Source organism: Micropterus salmoides, unplaced genomic scaffold (genome assembly GCF_014851395.1).
Source record: "Micropterus salmoides isolate LMB-PRFRI ecotype aquatic unplaced genomic scaffold, ASM1485139v1 Ms_hic_scaffold_5, whole genome shotgun sequence".
Classification (NCBI taxonomy): domain Eukaryota; kingdom Metazoa; phylum Chordata; class Actinopteri; order Centrarchiformes; family Centrarchidae; genus Micropterus; species Micropterus salmoides.
The window spans coordinates 23,152,812-23,159,698 of record NW_024044237.1 but is presented as its reverse complement, the minus strand read 5'-3'; positions in this window follow the sequence as shown (position 1 = coordinate 23,159,698).

Genomic DNA, 6,887 nt, shown 5'->3' with positions numbered 1-6,887 from the left:
TACTTTGTTCCCTCTGTATTTCTTATTTGAATGAAAGATGCCTATTGATGTGGATCTCATTGGGCCTTCAGTCATAGAAGGGTTATTTCATGCTTTATGTCTATCTCACTTCTCACTGTTACTAGCAGACTTTGAAGTGTGACGTTAATATGTAAATCTGCTACCCGGGCCTATTTATATTTTCTCATTGTAAATAGGATAGTTAAATTACAGTGAATCTCTTTGATGAACTGAAAATAACTCAGCATTTTGAGAAATACACTTACTGGTATTCACTTTGTTGCGAAGAGTTAGATGAGCAGATTAATACCCCTCTCATATCTGTCCATTGAATATGTAGCTAGAGCCAGGAGACCGTTAGCATAAAACTGAAAGGAGAGGGTAACTCCTGGCCTGGCTCTGTCCAAAGGTAACAAAATCCACACACCAGCATGTGCAAAACTCACTAATAAATACATTACATCTCATGTTTTTAAGCTGCCAATATGCTTCAAGAGAAGGGCTTGCTGGTTGAAACTCCAGAAACTCCGCTCCAGAAACCCCCCTCCACCTTTCTGACAGTCCTGACAATTTCTAGAACTTTCCAAAACCAAGAATCCAACATTCACGCCCTCTTCACGCAACAATTTTCCAGGCATGTGGAGGTGAGAAAGTAAGCAGGATTTGAACTCTAAAACCCTATTTTGTCACTCACCAGTGCAACACTATGAATGTCTTTCTTAAAAGACTGACTGAAAATGTCATCCCCGATGTCATCCCCATATTTATATGATATCGCGTCTCACCCCTGTCTCTGACGTCTGGCATTTCACCATGTCTTTGAGTGTGTCTATTTACAGCTTTAAACACTTGGTTGGTTCAACAATACGTTGTACAAAGTATTTCTTTTCTTGAATAACACAGTCCTTCGACAGAGCCAGGCTAGCTGTTCCCCCTGTTTCCACTCAATATGGCAAGTTGAGTTAACTGTCTCCTAACTGTATCTTCATGTTGAACAGACATATTTGAGAGTGGTTTCAATCTTTTCATTAATTTCTTGGCAAGAAAGTAAGTGCCTCTCCCAAACCTTTAAGGAATAGCAGGCAGCTAACCTAATGCTATCAATAAGGAGCATCAGGCTATGTTTTCGTTGTCTTTTAAATCCAGCAGCTTTCATCACATTTATTCACATAGCTGTGGATACCAAGCTGCTCTTGCTCTTCTCAAATTGTATAGGAATAAAAGTACACAAGTCTTTAGTGGACCTAAAGATTGACAAGGACACTTAGTAATGGTCCAGTGGATGAGATTATTCCTTACTAGGTGACAGCTGAATAGCGTTCCCCTGCAGAGGGAATGATGACTTAAGCGTTCAAATGAAATGCTAAACTGTCTGACTCAGGTATGAACACAAACTGTGTGAAAATTTTTTATTTATTTTGTACAACAGATGGGACTGGAGATCTGAAAGCTGCATTTTTTAGCTGAAAATAAAAGGACAGTAATGTGGTATTGTTGTAGAGCACTAAGGTTGATAATGCTGCCTAGTGCTGTATGCTCCTTTATTTATGGTCTTTCTTTATTACTACCAATCGATCTCTGCATATACATTTTCTTTGTGAAAATCAATTCCCTGATTGGATTTGTTTTTCTTTTTTTAACCATGGCTAATTCAATTCCTCAAAATTAAACTCCTAAACATCGTTCATCTTGTAATGTCACTTTTTTTTGTGGCGTGGGTGTGCTGTAGGCTGCTGAGGGAACAGAGGGCCCATGTGTCTGTCAACATAACTCAGCCACATTTAGTTTAGCTCCGCCATGGTTCCCACTGAACTCTGGCATTTCAAGGACCTGAGCATAAAAGAGGAAACAGCATTGGGAAACATATGACAGACGTAAGGGGAAGATAACCCAGTGATTTGTGGAAGGACCAGCCCCCAGGAAGTCTTGTAACATCAGTGCTTTGGTGGCACCTAGCACGGTTAGCACAAGGACAAGGTTAGCTGGCATCTGTTTGTCCTCAGCCAGACTCCTGACAGGTTCAGGTTGGAGGTGTTTAAAAGGGGGTTGCAGTGCTCTGATAAGTAGCAGCTCATTTCAAATTCAACATGACAGCCATGATTGGATTTAAACATTAGAATGTAAGAGACGGACTGTAAATTCCACATAGAAAGAAATCTTTGTATGATTTAAAAAATGTGTGTTTCCAAAAATGAAAAATGTTCTCTTTCATATTGGCTGCCTTTAAAGGACAACAGTTAAACCTGATAGATGTAGGATTATTTTTCCTCTTTACTATATTAACCCGCCGTCATTTTATTTAAGTGTCTGAATTCTGAGTGTGAAGTTTAGCACTAAAGTGTCCAAAAAGATCCCACAGTGGGGCGAAAAAGTAGTGTTCATGGCATGAAGACCACTTTCTGCTAATGTTGTATTGTGTCACAATTAATTGACGCAAAAATGACTGTTGTTGACAATACACCTGTGAATAATGACTGATAGTGATCCAGAAGTGTCGGAAATCTCAATTTAATGCTCACTAAACTATTAAGTGTCTATAATGGGGAGCAGTAGCCTATATGACTGAATGGGGACACAGTTAGACATTTTACTCCTGGAAGATGTAATTAACATTGCAGTTAAGATTAATAGAACTCAAAAGAATTCATCAGAAAGCATCAGAAGCATATTTTTATATTTCTGTTTACTTTGAAAAATAAGCCTGGTGTCTACGTATTTTCTTGGTTTTAACATCCTATTACTCAGAAGTGACTAGAAAAGAGGGATAAACATTGGCTGTGTGTGTGGCAGCGGGACATGTTTACCGAGATCTGATCAAATCAGTTCATGAAAGGGCGTTGTACTCGTCTGGTCAAATGCATTTGAATCGTGGTAAAAATGATGAAAACTTAAAAAGTTTGCTTCAAAGCCTTTTTTAGTTCCACAGTTTTGTTAGCAGTGAGATCACACTATTTTGCACCCTTCTCTCTGTACTCGTCTTGTGAGGAGGAGGCTGTCTCTGACCTGCATTAATCCAACACATACTATAACAACACTTTTCCTAGATCTTGTTCTGTCATTTTTATTACATGCTGTGGAGGAGGAAGATGACTGATATTCAGTAACTAATTCCTGGAGTCTGGACAAGCACTTCACACTCGCCTGTTTTCTCTCTCTGGGGCTGAGGAGGCTGGCTGTGTTCTGCATAAAACAAGCTCTGGTTCTTATTGCGCTGTGACCATGAGAATAAATTAAGATGCCTTGCTGTTTTATAGCAAACATGAACAATAGACATTGTACGGGAGCTCTGTTCCATTTGTGAGAAAGAGAATGAAGAACTAATATTAACAATAAGTGGTTTACTGACATATTTCTTCTGCATATGTGGGTGCTGTGGTTATTAGCCACTGTGGAGTGGTGCTAAAACCAAGTGTGAACAAATAGAACAGTACAGATGGTTTGGCAGTAGCACTTGCTTGAATCCTACTTTACACTTATCAAGTGGTGAATGTTTGCTGTTTGTAGCTAATAATTCAGGTTGTAACACTTAGTAGTTGTGTCCACATCACATATAATGATTTATTTTTTAAATATGTAAGCATTAGCACCTATTTAAAACAGGATTAATTAATTTTGTATTAATTAATGTTTAGGGCCATTTGGGGGCACCCTATAAAGCAACCCTGTCACCAACAACAATTTTGATATTGGATGACTGCAAAACCCTGATTATGTTTAATGAAAATGATTTTAAAATTCTTTCTTTATACAATATTGTACATGAAAACTATGGTATCGTCAAGATTAGGGAACCACTGTGGTTATAATGAATAAACTATGGTTAAGGTGAGGCAACTAAAACACTTGGTTAGAGAAAAATCATGATGATCATGATATGAGACAAAGCGGATTTGTGGGAGGGGGGTTTGCAGTTTGGAAAATCAAATAAATGGTCTATAAGGGGCTAAAACGTTAATGTTTTTACTGTACCTGTGGGGAAATTGTTGCCATCAAATCCCTGTTTACAATCAACAGCTAACTTGATTCATGCAATACTTGTTGGGGACAACTTAATCCTCTTCAGCTGTGAAGCCTGCTGTGTTCTCCCTGCTTCCTGCGCCCTTTGACAGTGGGAATTAAACAGCTATGATGTAGCTATGCTGTACTTTTCTTACTGTAGTGCTTTGGTTTGTTTTTCCAGAGGATCATAGTGAGGTCATTGTGGATGCTTATGATCCTTGAGCATTAACTAAAAGGAATGTGCAGTGCGGTGTTCCCCCATGTATGACCAAAATCTATTTTACACCACAAGAATTAGTTTATGTTTTTTTCTTAGTTTATCTGCCCCTGAGTCAGAAAAATACAGTATTAACCCCATCAAACCGGATCGATATGGCCTCGAGATAGTGTAGCATGTTGTAACCCATCAACCAGAGTGAGATAACAATCTACCAGAGTCAACAGAAAGCCCATTACAGCAGCACAGTGGGTGATTAGAACACCAGATAGGGGGTTTAAAGTCCTCCTCCACTTTCTGACTGTGATCATCAGGGTGCGGTGTGATACTGACCTGCCTTGTAATAGACCTGGATGACCCATCAAGGAGGATTGTAAGGTGACCTCCCTCAAAGCCAGTGACTGCTCCTAAAAATGAAAGCCTTTCCATTCATTAAACACTGCACCCCTCTATGGGAGCTTCATAAAAAATGCAATTACATCTAATGGATTTTACAGTACAGGAATGAACAATGCTGACGTGAGGGCCTTGCCTGTGTCAAGGTTTGTGTAATACATTGTTAGAACTCACCTTAAAACCTTTTTTTAGCTCAATAAAGGGGCATGTTAAGAAAATACATAAATGGAGGGCACAGACAAGACAGAAAAGGAGACCTTAAAATGGTCTTGCTGATGGTTAATGGAGGGCTGTGAATGGGGTTAGCTGATGCTGGATCAGTGCCTGAGGGCAACATCTTTGTGAAGCTTGCAAGGAGAGGGAGATTGTACGTAGAGGGGGAGGTTCACAAAGTTGTGCATAAGAAAACACTTAAATTCTTTAAGTGAGCGTTAAAAGAAGCGGTGACAAGAGGGACTCGCCCAATGCACACAACAAGCTTGGCAACACTTATACCTCTGTTGCCCATTTAAATTGTTATTCAATCGCTGTGTATCAGGGGCACTGTTAATGTGGGTGAAAACAGATTTAATGGCCGTATTTACTGGCCATAATATCAAAGATGGACTATCAGGGGGTGCAATAACACAAGGTGTCATCATAATTATTCATAAGGAGCTGTAAAGTTTTGTGGTTGTGTCTCCCAAGTGGGGAAAAAAAAGAAGCTATTTAAATTGGGCAGTCAGCAGGAGGAAGCTTCCTATGTCCTACCGAGCACCTTCAGCTACATCTTGCTACCCAGGCAGGGTTCATTACCAGAGAAAATGGCCTGCAAGTAATCTCAACACTTAACCCTCTGGAGAGCCCCAGTCGGCAGACAAAACTTCACGTATGACTGGATACGTGGGCAGCGTATAATGTCCTCCCATTTGGAAACCGAAATTGTTCAAAGTTCAGGCAAAGTACTGCAACAGAGCCAGGGCCGGGACAACATATTCCCAGAGGCATGTGGGACTGAGGCGACAACTGAAACAGTAACTGCACATGTGATATATTAGTAGCGGTGCTACAGACACAATGTATAACCCAGCACAAATACATTTCTTTAGAGTCCATGGTTGGCAGTGGTGCAATATTTAGAGAAATGATCACCAAGCCTGAAACACAGATTACTTGTTTCTGACATAAATTATGTGATGATTGTGTTACTCACCTTCAATTGATTATGTGACAATAGCACTAATCAGGGACAGCAATTTACCTGTTTGTCACACGAAAAACTTAGTGCTATGTTTGGGTCAAATTGTGGTTGTGCTTAAATGAGAGACTAAGCAAAGAAAAAAACTCCCAAAGTAGAAAACCTAGCTTTAAAGCTCAACAACATCACACGCAGGTGGGAGGAAACGTACATTCAGCACTCCTGCCTCTACTTTCTCAGCATGTCATGTTGGCTCACATAATCCTGTCATTCTGGAGAAACATATTTCTCTCATTGCACAGAGCATATTTTTGCATTTTAAGATACAGTGCTCACATCAAACTGAATACCAGACTCACGGTACACTCCAGTCACTGCATCACAGCTGGGATAAACTTTCTGCTGGTGATCCTGTAGCTTAATGTGTAAATCACAACACTGACGCTGCAAGGGTGATGAATCTGATTCACTCCGCAGCCATCCATGCTAAAGTGTGTGTGTGTGTGTGTGTGTGTGTGTGTGTGTGTGTGCATCATACTGCCATTATTCATCTGCCTCTGCACCCCGAGGGCAAGTCTCCGCTATGTGGCCTCGGTTGCGCAAAGAAACTGTGAGTCTTGGCCGTGCTTATGTATGCAAGGTGGAAGCAAGGACACAGAAATTGGGAGGACATGCTCAGAGACGGTCACTCTGTGTGGCTCGTCACCTCTGCTGGGCTCCAAGCTGTTACGCTGGGGTGGGCAAATATTTATTCAACTCTCTCAACCCTCTGACTCGTTGACAGAAAAAGGTAAAGAAAACAGATGAGCTCTTCAAGGAAGTTCTGTAGATATGTCCTGCTGTTGATAAGGCGCTATACTATGTTTGTTGGAATTATGGAATTATTATTATTTTCCTTTTTATACTTTATACTAATTGTTTGCAGACATGATTGTGTAGGTAGATTCTGCTGTGTGTTATTTGGTTTTGCTGATTGCTCTGTATTTCTGCTCAATGGCAAGACTGTCAACTTGGCAACGGCAGACATTGATTGAAGCTGCAGCTGGAAAGGTGATATTCACACTTCAGTGCTGTATGAAAACAAGGATAGAGTCCACA